Here is a 15,000-nt window from a genome sequence, read left to right as displayed (position 1 = left end):
AATTTAACTTGCAATTTGACTCATGCAAAGTTACTATTCCATGTGCTCCTTTTCCTATAGACACACAATGTGTGCATATAGTGAGTAATCCTCCCGGATGATGTCATTGAAAGGCCACTTAAACCAGCAGACACAAGAGTAGCCCATATGCAGCTTTACTGTGTGTCCTGCCCAAGGGACCATGGATTCACACCAGCATCTGCTCCCCACAGAAATCTGACTTTGCTGCTCATTTATCTCAGTTATTGGGCCCATTAGGAGGAGACACAATGCAATTGGGAAACAGAAACAGCCTGGTACAGAGACTTTTCCCCTTTTACTGGTGCTGTCTACTTTAAGTGCAAGTGAGCATGGCAGGGTTGGCAGCTTGATTTCCCCCACCCCCCCTCCCTTTGGACAGCGGTGCTGACAAAATGTATGCATTTCTTTGACTGTAGGCCTAATCGGCGTTGCATACAAGTCTTTGCCAACTGCTGCATGTTAAATTGTTTATCTGTTTCCATCTGATTGCACTCTTGTGTAGACTTTTGGGGGGTTCCATAGTTGCATTGAGCACACAGATTACACATGAAGGGATGGTGGATGAAGTCCGTAGTACAATGCTTAGTTTCCTTGGGTTTTGGCCTTGTTGTTAAATAGCTTTTTTTACATTATTAATTCACTCTATATTCAAAGATGTGCATACAATGCCTTTGATTTTAGTTCCTGTGCCACTAAACTATGGGAGGAAGGCTATACCGCAAGCACCCCATCACACAGAGTAGGACTGGTAGAGTGAGTCATGCTCAACCTGCTTATTAAGACTGGACGCTGGATCAACAGACCCCCCGTCAGTCCTCCGTCAGACCCTCTGTCAGACCCTCTGTCAATCACTGATATGCACAACTGTATAATTGCTGCCAGTGGGCTACATGTTCTATGTCAACATACCTACGCTTTGTGGTTCTACAAAGAAATACCCCAGCAAAAAAGCAAGTCTGATGGCATGGGTTGGGAACCGGAGGGTCGCTGGTTCAAGTCCCCTAAGTATGGTGGTGGACCGGTAGCTGGAGAAATGCCAGGCACTGAACCCCCAACTGCTCTGGGTGCCTTTCCATGGGCAACCCCCCCACACACTCTAACATCTCTCCATTTAGTGCATGTATAGGTACTGAGCATGCGTGTGTAATTCCGGCCTGTGTGTAATAACAGAGTGTAAATTGTAAGTTAATTAAATTAATGAAGTATACATTATTCTTCTTCTTCTTCTTATTGTTATAGTTTGTGACAGCGTGGTGTCTTTGTGCTCTCTTTTACAAGGCTGTAAACATTGGCTATGAACCCAGAGCATATGAACTCAGCATCTGTGAGAGTGCTCCTTCGGTGACTCCAGATGCTCCTCTGGGACTACAAAGGCTGCATTAATGCTTCTTATATTTTCACTTTAGCAAAAAACACACAGTGACTGTTACCGGGAGGCATGCACTGTTTATTTTTTTGGTTTTTTTTCATACAGCCCCAAGGGGTTTTGTATTCGTTGCAATATACTTTTGGATAAGCATTTGTGTTGAGCTACTCAGGAGAAGAAGCTTCAGATCAGTAGCAGCACGGATATGTTGGGGAGATGAAATGAGCTTTATAATAAGATGTGATAATAAGAACTTCCAGAATCATCCTGGCTGCCCGCCTCGGCTTTGCATTTCATATCTAAAGGAGCCCCCTTCATGTGGAGTCATGTTTCGGGGGGGGGGGGGGGGGGGGGGGGCAGTGCGGCTGAAATAGCACAATTAACAAGACGTCTCATTGTTCATAGTCCTGGCAGTTGTGCCTTTTTCTTTCTTTTCTTGAAGCATTTAAGAGCCGCTGTCATCCACAGTGACTTACAGTGGGGGGGGGGGGCTTTTAATGGATTGGTCAAGGACACTTTGGCAGGAGTTATAGCTGTTGCTTGGATCCATTCTGTAACATTCCTGTAACAGTTTGGTGTCTTTAAATGTGGGATACACATGTCCAGGTTTTTTTTCTTGCATAGAGGAGTTTTTTGCCCCCCCCCCACCAAATGACAAGCAAACCACTCTATTATAGACAGAATACCAGCTGATCTGAGTGGATGGCTGATCTTTATTGCAATATCTACATTGCCCATTATTAGCAACCATTCATCCAATGTTCCAAAGCCTCATTTACCTTTGTTCACTAATCTGATTTAAAAAAAAAACTGAGAACACATTGGATGACACTTTTGCAATTATGTAAACACATAATATAATCTGAAAACTTCTACCCTGGTTAAAAACAATGCAACTGATTTTCGGTCTACAATGGGTATTTCTAAGTGACCCAGAACTTTTGACTGGCAGTGTATCAGAGGTTGCATGCCTCTTGCTCAGGGACACATTGGTAGATGTAGCGCAGCGGGAATTGAACCCAGAGCTCCTACACCAAAGGTATGTGTCATATCCACTGCGCCATCACCACCCCACAGCCCACTATCTAGGTACTATCAGGGCCATCATACTCTTCTTCTGACTGGCTAGTAGTCCTTACCTAGGTACTGTCAGGGCCAATCATAATCTTCTTCGGAGACTGGCTAGTAGTCCTACCTAGGTACTGTCAGGGCCACTCATACTTGCCTGACTGGCTAGTAGTCCTACCTAGGTACTGTCAGGGCACGCTCATACTCTGCTTCTGACGGCTAGTAGTCCTTACCTAGGTACTGTCAGGCACGCCCTCATACTCTGCTTTGACGGCTAGTAGTCCTTACCTAGGTACTGTCAGGGCACGCCCTCATACTCTGCTTCTGACTGGCTATAGCCTTACCTAGGTACTGTCAGGTCCTACATACTCTGCTTCGACTGGCTAGTGTCCTTACGTAGCTACTGAGCATGTGTGACTCCCAACAAAGATGGAACAGAAGTGAGATGTCTCACTCTGTAGCTAAAACAGAGAGCTCAACACACAGGGTGAAAAGAGGAGCTGCAGCAATGTGCAGTATGACAAAAAATATGGTGTTTTTTTATTAAACTTATTCTAATATAACCTCTCAATACAATTATTAACCTGAAAACGAGCATAATATGAGAACTTTAATAGACAACTAGGCTACTGGATTCATCTTTGCAGCTCCATCCACATTTCAAAGGGTTAACCCAGATCTGGTTAAGTTTCAAAGCACAGCTTACACTTGTATGGCATTGTTAGTGGCACTTAACAGTCTCAGTCTTGTAACCATTACCACATTGTTGACTTGTGACTTGTTTAGCTGTGGATGAGTCAACATGTAGCCACTCCGGTTTTTGCTATTGGCATACTGACAACATGTCTGCTGTTTTCTGCAGAGACAAAAAAAACAGGAGACAGAGAAAGCTTTGTAGTCATTTTTGAAAACTAACACTCGCACGCTCAGTGTACCTTCCTCCTCCCCCACCTGCCTGCCCATCTGTTCTTTACAGATCAATTAGCCTGTCGATAGCTCAACAAGCGCTGCTATGATACGTGACAAACAAGCTCCTGAAAACCACCGAGAGGCAGAGAACGAGGAACTAAGCGTCCTCTTCCTGTCATCCCAGAATCAGCGGCGCTAATCAGCCGCTGAAATTGGCGTTTGAAGCTTGAAGTTGCCTATTTCCGACTTTATTTTCAATGCACAGCTCCTCGTTTGCTAAATTTAGAACCAAGTCATCAAAACATCGGTGCGCTTGTCACAGGGCAGCAACTCATTATTTATACCCATGATAATAGAAAACCAGACTGCAGTCCCAGATATTCGTTACATACTGTTTGATTATGCTTTATTAACAAGCTATTTGTGCATTTTTCTGTGGCAAATGAAAAATGAAGTCATGCCCTGTCACTTTCTCTTGCACTCCCCTCTCTTAATGGTATAATATCATTACAATAACGATAATATCGATATTGTCACGATACTTACGCCACGATACGATATAATTGCGATTTTAAACATATTGCAATATTCTGCGATATATTGCAATTTATAACCATTTTCCAACTTCTAATTTTTCCCAATTTCAAATGATGTCCCCAAAAGGAAATTTTGTCAATATCTGTTTCATCTAAAAATATATATACATTTCTCTTTGTTCATATATTGCTGCAAAATGGGATTGTCAAGCAGACATAACTGACCAACACATACAGTATATGATAAAAGATCGTTATTTGGCGCCTGTGTATCAATACAGTATTGCCACTGAAAATATTGCAAAACTATGCTGTATTGATTTTTTTTCCTCCACCCCATGGTTAGGCTTAATCTTTCTACCCTGCACATTCCCACCACGGGGGGCAGAGACTTCTCCATCGGGCATGAAAAAGGAAAGGGAGTACACTGAACAGGAACTCTATTTAGCAGCGGGTGCTGACAGGTCGGGTCAGCTATTCCCTCTCCTTAAAGGTCTGAAGTGTGACCGCCTGAGGGGCCCGACACAATACCGCCTGAGCTCCCCCCACCTCGGGCTGTAGACAGATGGATGGCCCCCAGCATTAGTTCCAGTGGTTTTAGGAGGGTTGACCTCCCGATTGCTGGTCAAACACAAAAATAGACACGGAGCGAGGCGAACCGAGGGCCGCCGCCGGCTGACTGTGATGGAGTGTCAGTCAGGGCGTTTCGTTGTGTTCAGACCAACAACAAAAAAAAGACAGTGATTTTCCACAGGCTTGTGTGCGGCAGGGGGAGCGTCACTGAACTTGCCCATCTGGTGTGTTCTTTAACTCCCCCCCCTCCCCCGGGCAGTTCAGTGCTTGTGTTTCTTGTGGCAGAGGCAGAGCCAGTGATGGTTCCTGTTTACTGTACGGGACTCTCAAGTCTGTCGCCAAGTCTGAGGTCCGCTTACATGACTGGACAGCGCAGAGTGGCATGGGTTGCGTCCCCACCCCCCCCCACCCCCCTAGCATGCGATCCGCATCCTAAACGTACTACCCAAATTCAAAATGAATGGATAGACCTGCGTTTTTGCGTCTCACGGCGTGAATGCAAAATAACCGTGTGGTGTGGTGTGTGTAATACAGCTAACATACATACAGCTATTTGGACAGTACAGGTGGCACATGTGCTGTTTTGTGTTGCATGCACAGGATTGCGGATGCGAAGGATTAAAGGTGATTGGAGTGAGTGACCCCATCAAACACTGACCGCAGCAATCTGTCAACTTCATCTCCAGAGAGGCGTCTTCCCTCACTGCGTCCTGTCCACTCACAATAATGGGACACATCCGAAATCTCTTTAGCGCTTTCAAAGAGGCCTTCTTTAGTGTGTGTGTGTGTGTGTGTGGTGTGTGTGTGTGTGTGTGGGTGTGTGTGTGTGTGTGTGTGGGGATGTGTGTGTGTGTGTGTGTGTCTGTGTGTGCGTGTGTGTGTCTGTGTGTGTGTGTGTGTGAGAGAAAGAGCGATGTAGCATAAATTGTCTGGACATTTTCTTTAACATTCTATTGCATTATAGTGTATGTACAGTATATGTGCTGATTGGACGGCCACATCCAAATCAAATTGACTGATTGATATATATATTTCCTTTATATGGGGATGTATTTGTGGCTCAATGAAGTCAGAAGTTATTCAAATAACATAACGACAAGTATATATTGTATAAGTAATATATAATGGGATTTTCTTAATTTATGTAATATCATCTAGCTAACGATACATAGGATTCAATTGTAAAATGTTAACATGCTTAGTATCCCCATCAGGTGCTGCATTATAATGCACTGACCCAATAATCCCTTATTATTTCCTCCGTGGAGACCTGATACATTTAGATTAATATAATTAAGTATTGCTATGATGGTGCATATTCATTCAAACTACCATTTTTAATGTCTTTAAACTCTGTTTTTGCATTGTTTCACGCACCAACATTGATTATTTTTGAATCATTATTCTCATTTTCACTGAAAAACATTAAAATGGACTAGGTGGAGAGATTATATCTCCAACCTGGCCTGGGAACGCCTCGGGATCCCCCAGTTGGAGCTGGTTAATGTGGCTCGGGAAAGGGAAGTTTGGGGTCTCCTGATGGAGCTGCCCCCCCGCGACCCGATACCGGATAAGTGGATGAAGATAGATGGATGGATGGATGGATGGACATTCAAATCTAAAAAATGTGATTTATGGTGGGATTTCTGTGAAGTCCTGTAGAAAATCAAAGTTTTTTCAGTAGTCTATAGGATAGGATTTGTAGGCCAGTACCACACTACTTCATTCAGAATGATTGACACATATTTTGCATTCAACAAAAATGGGGCCCCACCTGCGATATTGCGCGCGATTTGGATATTGCAGTATACCATATTGCAATTTTGATAAAATTGCAATTAATTGTGCGGAGCTACCACCATCTGGCCCTCTTGTGTCTTAAGCGTCTGATAACAAGAGCTCAGTGTTGTTTTTAAGTGTGACTGGCGAGCCAATCAGTCAAATCTGCATGGTAATCCAGTTGTTTATTGTCCACAGACCTTTTTTTCCCAAAAGCCCAGGGGTAACGCTGCAGCTGTCACCGCCGTGACTCTGTCAGAGGGCTGGATGTTTTTTGTGAGGGTCTGGCACTCGATAGCTCGCTGTGGGAAAGAGCCAACTGATATTGGGTCATTTTCAGCGCCGGTGTATCAAGGTGATGCTGCGGCGGAGGGATGTGGACGACCGCTCTCCATTATTTAATGGCTGGCTTTAGAAGTGACAGGGACAGCAGTCGCTGGGTACCTGTGATTCTGTGATGGGACTCCCGTGTCTCTTTGGTTATTTGTTCTGTGTAGCAGCAGTTTGATGATTGACGGCTATGCGAGATGTGCTGAAGGGAAATGCTTTTTTAAAGAAACGGGACTTGGGTGACAAGACAATTAGCGACCCCTGCTTGTTATCGCTTAAGTGCAACTCACCTCAGAAATCAAAAACAGTCAGGTAAGTGATACATTACATTAACATAGGCCTGGGCGATATGGAGAAAAATCAAATATCACAATATTTTTTAACCAAGTACCTCGATGTCCACATTTAGGGGTGGGAATCACCAGACGCCTGCTGATACGATATCACCACAAAACTGATGCCACTTCACGATATTATTACGATTTTAAACAACCTTTTGGGGGCATCATTTGAAATTGTGAAAAAATTGAAGTTGGAAAAAAAGGTTATAAATTGCAAATTATTGCAGAGTATTGCAATACGTTTAAAATATCAATAATATAGTATCATGGCATAAGTACTGTGATGATATCGTATCGGGAGGCATCCGAGGATTCCCACCCCTAGTTGTCCGGTCCATTAAAGGTGGAAAAGCCCCAAAAAATAATCTTAAAAAAAAATTGGGGAAATGATTTTCTTTCAAGCAATTTGAAAAACTAAAAGCAGCAGAAATGCAGAACGGAGTACAATCAAAATTCGTCTCAAACAAAGCAGCATGTTGATGATTGAATCAGTCCAATAAGGCTGACCAAGGGAGACCCAGCACTCCCTCATGTTAGGGAGGAAATCCTCCAGGGGCTCCAGGACGGGTCCCTCCGCGGCTGCGGGTGGCCTAACACAGCTGGGGGGGAAATGCCATTGCTTTCCTGTCCCACAGCAGCATATTTTAAGATTAGCTCCCATTAGATCTATGTCTGCGCTTACACACACACATACGCACGCGGGCTGACTGCTATCTGCTCCTATGCGTCTGACCACATACGTCACACAAGTCACTCTGAGGGAGGAAAGGGTCGAGACAGGGACTTCCTGAGTCCAGAACTTGAAAGCAAAACAAAACCAAAAAAAACTCTGGGGGTTGTTTTTAATGTGAACATTAACTGGGTTGCTACTCATGCCTGAGTTTACCAAAAGTTCAGTCAAGCTGAGAGTGATTTTAAAGTTGGAGCTCACTTCCCATTTTAAAGTCAAACTACATGAGAGACCTATCATTTGGGCTTCAGGGTGTAACAGTGAACGATGAGATAGAGCCAATTATTTTACTGACAAGCTGCCCTGTCCTTCCCCTTTTTTAGCTGGATGAATCAGTACAGTGTGCTCGGACTAAAATATGAAGTTCCGTTCATCATTTCCCATGATGACACACTGCAGGCACTGTAAGGAGACTACATTATGACGCCGTAATACCAACGAGCCATGTGTCATCAATGGATCACTTTGAATGTGTAATTTTAGTGGTGAGAGATCCCTTATAGGTATGAGTGATAACATGACCGTGAAAGAGAAAAGTGGATAAATGGGCCGTTAACACATCGTGGAAGAGATTTCAAGGAACATTGGTTCTGAAGTAGAGTATAACAAAGACATGAAATGGAGAAAGTGGACACATACTGTTTATGGCTGGCCAATAATTCGATATGATACTTTATCGTCTTTCAAGGGGAATTCCATCGTGATGAAATGATATATTGAGATATCGTGATATACAATTTCTAAATTGATAACAACAAGCACACACTGACTCAATTTTCTCAGAAGATCTGTTGTGAAACAAGGCCTGTAATAATTATTACATAATAGGTTTCTGTTTAACAGCAATTCATTCCTTACATTTGCTAAGGTCTTAAATATGTAATCGGTATTTGTTCATTGTGATTAAATATGCTAATTAAAAACGTAATTGTATAACGATGTAATAGGTCGGACTGTATATTTTAATTATTATTTGAATTGTTAGTTGTTGGCATTTGGCCCTAAACACGTTCATACCAACAAAATAATAAGGAAGGGGGGGATACAGTTAGAAGGCGTGGTTTACTTCATGGGCCAACACATATATAATAATAGATATGTACTTGGTGCCTGTGTATCGATACAGTATTGCCACGAAAAATATCTCAATACTATATTAAATATTTCCCCCACCCCTAAGGGCAGCTAAGTGTGAAAGGGGGAAGACATGTAGGAAATTGTCACAGGTCGGCCTTGAACCCGGGACCTCTGCGTCGATGCGTTATCGCCCACATAAAAGTGCGCCTGCTCTACCAACTGAGCCAACCCAGCCACTCCACCACGTTCTTTTGTCCAACAAATAGTACGTTGAATTAATTCTAAAAGGCAGCACTGAAAAAATAGAAAGAACAACAAGTGCAGTTTTCCACTCCTAGAGTGTCTTTTGTGATATTTCGCAGCCTTTTGCGATGTCTTCATTGCGCCAGTTGATATCGCGATGACAATTAAAAAAGAAAAAAGAGAAATATATGCGCAGCCCTAGTTTCCACCTTAATGTTTTTCTTCAGTTTTGCCCTTTATCAAGCACATCGCGGCATACTCTGAAAGCCACGCCCACCTTAACTCAAGACTCTTACTGTCAAAATGCTCTAGCTTTACTTCCACAAAACATAGTTAACCTAAAAGTGGCGTTTGGATATTTGACTTGGCAACAGAATGCTTGCTGAACATGTTAGGTTTGGCGTGTCGTTAGATCAGCGCCAGTCTTCTCATTCTTCCTGCTGATTCTTCACGTCCGGGTCCACTTGTCTTCATAAAAGCTCAGTTTTTGGGTTTGGTGGCCTATTGAGTAATATGGGTAATTTAGCCTGTTGGTAGTCATTAGAGCCCAAGGATACAATACAAATAGTTTGTCATTTAAAAATCCGAAACATTGGTCGATATATATTTAAAAAAAAAAATCATAAATGCGTAACAAAACATAAACAGATTTCCCTATGAGTTCTCACTAAAATATTATAAAAATTGATTTTATTGTCACAACAGAGGAACTGCAAAATATATTATAGTTCTGATGAATAAAATGTATAAAAATACAAACTTAAGATATGAACCTTAAAGTCCTTTGAAAAAAAAAAATCAGTGTTGCCAACAGCGACGTTGTAGAGCGCCCTCTGGTGGACAAGCTATGCAACGCCAACACTCATAACATGGTTGACCGTCCGTTTTTATTTCATGTTTTGAAATATTCATTTATCAGAATAATTTATTTGTCGTTATAAATGATTCTGATGAATTATTATTTTTTTTTTATCGGCCATTATAAATACCGATAGTTTGGGAAATGCCTGATATCACCAGAGGTGGGTAGAGTAGCCAAAAATTGTACTCAAGTAAAAGTACTGTTACTTTAGAATAATATGACTCAAGTAAAAGTAAAAGTAGTCATACAAATAATTACTTGAGTAAGAGTAAAAAAGTGCTTGATGAAAAAACTACTCAAGTAGTGAGTAACTGTTGAGTAACGTCTGATTTATTTCCTAACACAAGCATCAATCAGACAGACAAAAATACAAAATAATCATATTTAGGCAAATTATAGTCCATCCAATCAATAAAATAAATTCAAATTAATTTATTAATTACAAAATAGCCTATTTGAGAGACTTGTCACATCAAATTAGGATGGATACTGCATGTGTAAAACATACTTTATGTAACCTAAAAGACAAACATCCACCTCTCCACAGCAGAAACTAAAACCACCGCTACGTCTCCTCAGGTTAGATGTTGAGTTGTTGAACGCTCACATGTCCGTTTGTTTTGGCCGCATAATGTAGCTGCTGTTTCGCATGCTTTCACTATGAGGCGGGGGGGGTTTGCTTCTGACGTCTTTGCTACGACTGTAAAGCTAACCTGTCGCGCTGCTGTAACGAGTATGGTCACATGACTGAACAACGACGTGTGATTGGTTAAGCCCGGTCACGTGGTAGAGCCTTCAGCGGAAGACTCTCTCTCTCTGTCAAAATAAAACATTAAAATGAGACGTACGCTGGGGTAAAAACAATGAAGCGTAGTAACGAGTAACGAGCTCATTGTAGCCTGATGTAGCGGAGTAAGAGTACAGTTTCTTCTTCACTAATCTGCTCAAGTACAAGTAAAAGTATAGTGATTTAAAACTACTCCTAGAAGTACAATTTTTTCAAAAACTTACTCAAGTAAATGTAATGGAGTAAATGTAACTCCTGACTACCCACCTCTGGATATCAGCCAGGCTTTAGTAGTCATTCCATCACACAGCAGCCTTTAAGCATGTTAACTGTTAACTGCTAGCAGATGGATTTGACGAGGATGCACCGTCACGCAATACAGGTCAACAGAGAGCGGAGAGTTGTTTTTTTAATCACTAGAGCCAATACTACTTCCCTCGCTCCAGTATTTTCTCCATTATTTCCTCCCAGTGATGGACTGGCCATCTGGAATTTGGGCAAATGCCAAAAGGGCAGCCCCCTTATGGAGACCTATAGGCCACTACTGATAATTTGTCTTTATTTTGACAAGTTATTTAATGCATGCAGACACAAATATACAAGATTGTACTGTGGTAAAGTGTCTGGAAAGATACACTCGGAAGGCAGAGTTACTAATTTCCAAGATAGGTTATTGACAAAGAAGTAGGGCTGGTGTGTTGCAGATGCCAGGGCCGTCCCTGCCTCCTCTTGTCCCTTCTTGCTCTCATCACATAGACCACTTTCAGTAGTGGTCCAGTTGCTGCTCTGCCGTTCTTTGAAAGCCCTATCAAAAACACAAGCCTCGGCGGACTCGGGGGTGCGAATCGATGCTTGTTACAGCCGGGCTACTGGAACTCAAACTGACAACTCCTGGCAGGATTTGTGATAATTTGAACGACGCTGGATTTGATTTTTTCCAGTCGTCAGGACTGCTCTCTGCGAATGCCTCTCTGAGTTGCATTCAAAGCTCTCTGAATGTTTATAAGATGAGAATAGTTTAGCCGCTTCATCCTCTGCATTATCCATGTTGGTATTTGGTGTTTTTCAGTAGCATATTCTTGATTATTCATAGCACAATGTGCTGCAGAAACTTAAGGAAAGTGCATTTTATAGTCAAGGTAGATGCGTTGCTGCCCCCTCAGAGTCTATACGGGGGGGTTTGGAAACAAAATCAAAGCTTAATAAACTCCCAAGCCTCTCAGCCATGTTTAATCATGAGTAATGTTCTGTGTAAAAATAGTCTGTTAGGCTGAACTGTCTGTTCCTGTTGGACCAGAACAGACGCCACTGTTTGCTCTTTATCTTCTGCAAGCTGCTTCTGCCTTGTCATCTTGCCCAAATATCTAGCCAAAACTCATTTCAGCTGTTTCGCCCGCACGAGAGGCCATACTCAGAGGGAGCATGAAACAGAGTTGTTAGTAAAAGGGTATTTTTTTGGAGCTGCCTTCGAGAGTTTGGATCTTTTTGCTACCAATTTCTACAATCCCCTCTTCTAAAGGAAGAGCAAAAAGCCCCTACTCATTAATCTGTTCAGGGCCCCAAGAGAGACAAGATAAAAACACCCTATTTCCTCATGCAAAGTTGACTCTGCCCATTTAGATGCTTAGCATCAACATAGCCTCAATTAAAGAGGTTGTCTCTTTATTGCTGGCACTTTGTATTCTCATGCAAGTGCCTCATTTTGTTGTCCCCCCTGGGTCAAAGAGTAGGGGGCTGCAGAGAAAGGACTCCGGCCTGCCTCACTGCTGCCAATTTCACTTTGAATGCACATTTGCAAATCAATTCCTGTGGCTTTTGTGGAAATCGAGAGGAGGAGGAGGCAACAAAGCAGTAAAACAACAAATTCTGTAAGAGGGAAGGCAGCTCGCTAAAAGGAATTGCAGATGAGGCAGAGATGGGAATAGCAAAGTTGTTGAATTGTCTTTGATTGTCATTCTACGTCCTTCCCCTCTCTCCTCTGTCCCTTCTTTTAACGGTGATTGAAATTGTTTTGTTCAACCTGGACCCTATATACCCTTGTTTGTGTCTAAGTGACCGATGGGAACACCAATCTTTGAAATTGGTCCAGTATTAAGTGCGAAACTTGCTGCGATGTAACATTAATGGGCAATTGCGCGCCTTCAATTTCCGTCCACTAAAAGTTCTGTTGTTGCCGCTGACAGACTCCGATTATTATTATTATTATTATTATTATTATTATTCTAAGTGTCTGACAACATTATGGAAAGGACCTCTACAGAGATAGAACTTTTTGGTGGGAGAGTTAAATAAAGTGGATCAGGTGTATGATGATCGTGGTAAAAATGACAGAAATTATTTTGTGACGCGGGTCACCCTCTTTTATACCTCAGACTGTCAGACAGCACAACAAGCACTTTAAACTCACATTTTTACTTTACTGTATTTATGTATAGTATTGTACTGTCTAGTATATTTATTGTATGGTATGTAAGCTCTAGTTTTTATGGGTATTTTGGCGGATTTGAGCACTGTCGTTTCCATTTTCATGGATGAAAACAACTTGACTTGACTTGAAGAGTAAGATCCTTTTAGTTTAACATGAAACAGCCGCGAAATCGCCATCATCAAAAACCCACCAGACTCAAAAATAAACGGTCATTTTCATCATAAAACACACTTTATCCAACTTAAAAAGACCATTAACATCTATTTCTTTGAGAAGAATTGGGCGGCATGGTGGGTGTGTTAATCCTTCTTTTTACCACAAGTCACCACAGAGTGATAAGGAGGGCAGGCTTTTTGATGTACTGCAGTATTCTTATTAATTTTCAAGTCCTTCATGCAGAAATGAAAGGCATTTCTCACCCTGTCAGGGTGGAAGACGTGATGGCGCTGATGTGCCATCCATGTTTTATGTCCTTTTCCCCGCAGGCCTGTAGTGAGCAGAATATTTTGAACCTATGTGTGATGACACATACTGTACACCATCACCATCTACAGTAGGAGCTGGGAGGCTGGCTCAGGGTGGGGGTGGGGGTGGGGGTGGGTGCATGGCATGCTGGGCCTTCTGAAAACAGTTGGTAAGTAGGTGTGAGGGGTTTTGTTGCCCTCAGGATTGAAGTATTTCTGTATCGGACAAAATCAGCGTCCTTCAGGGCTTTATTGTATGAGTCAGCCCATCATCTGAGCATTATACCATCTGTGTTTGGGAAGAGTGTCTGTGGAATGCAAAGTCTGGAGAGTGTGGAGAAGGATGCAGGGGGAAGTGCATATTTACATACAAATCTGTTGAGGTGCAGACAAAGGTTTAACAGCCTGTCACCACAAGCGAATAGCTTGTCAAGTGAAATTATGTTTAAAACGAACTTTTCACAGGCCTGAATATTCCGAATCAGAAGATCTACGCAAGATAACCTTCTCTATCTCACGTTACAACTTTATCTTGAAAGGTTTTACTTTTTTTTTTTTTTTCTCTCAAGTGATGGCACTGTCGAGTCCTCTTTTCAACAGCAGCACAGTGAGCACACCGCTAACCACATGCTTGGAAACGTCTTGGAAACAGTCACTCGTTTGGCCTGTGACTTCTCGGCGGGGGATTATTCCTGAATAATTGGAGCGGCATTATTTTTCATGCCAGAAAGCGATGCATTTTCATCACATTGTCAGTAAAATGAACTTTTAATGCCCTTGTGATTTGGTATTAGAATGTTTAAAAAAAAAAAAAAAACATTTCTCTATTTTAAGACTTTTAGACATTGTAAAGTTGATCTTCACAGTCAGAAGTATTCGTTCAGCATGTCATTCCCCCTTTCTCTAGGGTTGGGGGATTGATATAGTATTGTACAATTTTCAGTGGGAATACTGTATCGATACACAGGCACCAGGTATTTATTATATTTATATATATTTATTATATATGTGTTGGTCAGTTTGTCCCATTTTGCAGCAATACAATTGAAGTGATATGAACAGACAGACAAATATGTCTTTTTAGATAAAAAAAAGATGTTGACAAAGTTTCATCTTGGGGACATCATTTGAAATTGGGAAAAATTTTAATTAGGAAAAAAGGTTTTAAATTGCAATATATTGCAGAATAATTACAAAATCGCAATAATATCGTATATAGGCATAAGTATCGTGATGATATCGTATCGGGTCTGCTGATTCCCACCCGTACCTCTCTCTCTTCTTTCATATCTGCATCTGTCCTGTTTAATAAAGGGCTAAAATGCCCAAAAAATAATAATAAAAAAAAAAGAAGTGTTGAAACTCAAAAGTGCTTCTGTGGTAGTTCGTGCTAAAGTGGACGTAACCACGGCCACCTTTTGCCATGATGACACTCAAACACACCAGTGGGGGCTCAGCCTTTGTCAACAGGCCCCACATCAATCGC

General features: G+C 41.9%; 1 protein-coding gene across 4 annotated transcripts in view; it reads left to right on the top strand.

Moving 5' to 3' along the window:
* Positions 1-15,000, top strand: part of robo3 (roundabout, axon guidance receptor, homolog 3 (Drosophila)) — a 110,809-nt gene that overhangs the window by 731 nt on the left and 95,078 nt on the right. The window lies entirely within an intron of this gene.

This window comes from Etheostoma spectabile, chromosome 13, assembly GCF_008692095.1.
Source record: "Etheostoma spectabile isolate EspeVRDwgs_2016 chromosome 13, UIUC_Espe_1.0, whole genome shotgun sequence".
Classification (NCBI taxonomy): Eukaryota; Metazoa; Chordata; class Actinopteri; order Perciformes; family Percidae; genus Etheostoma; species Etheostoma spectabile.
This window is presented reverse-complemented; position numbering and strand designations above follow the sequence as displayed.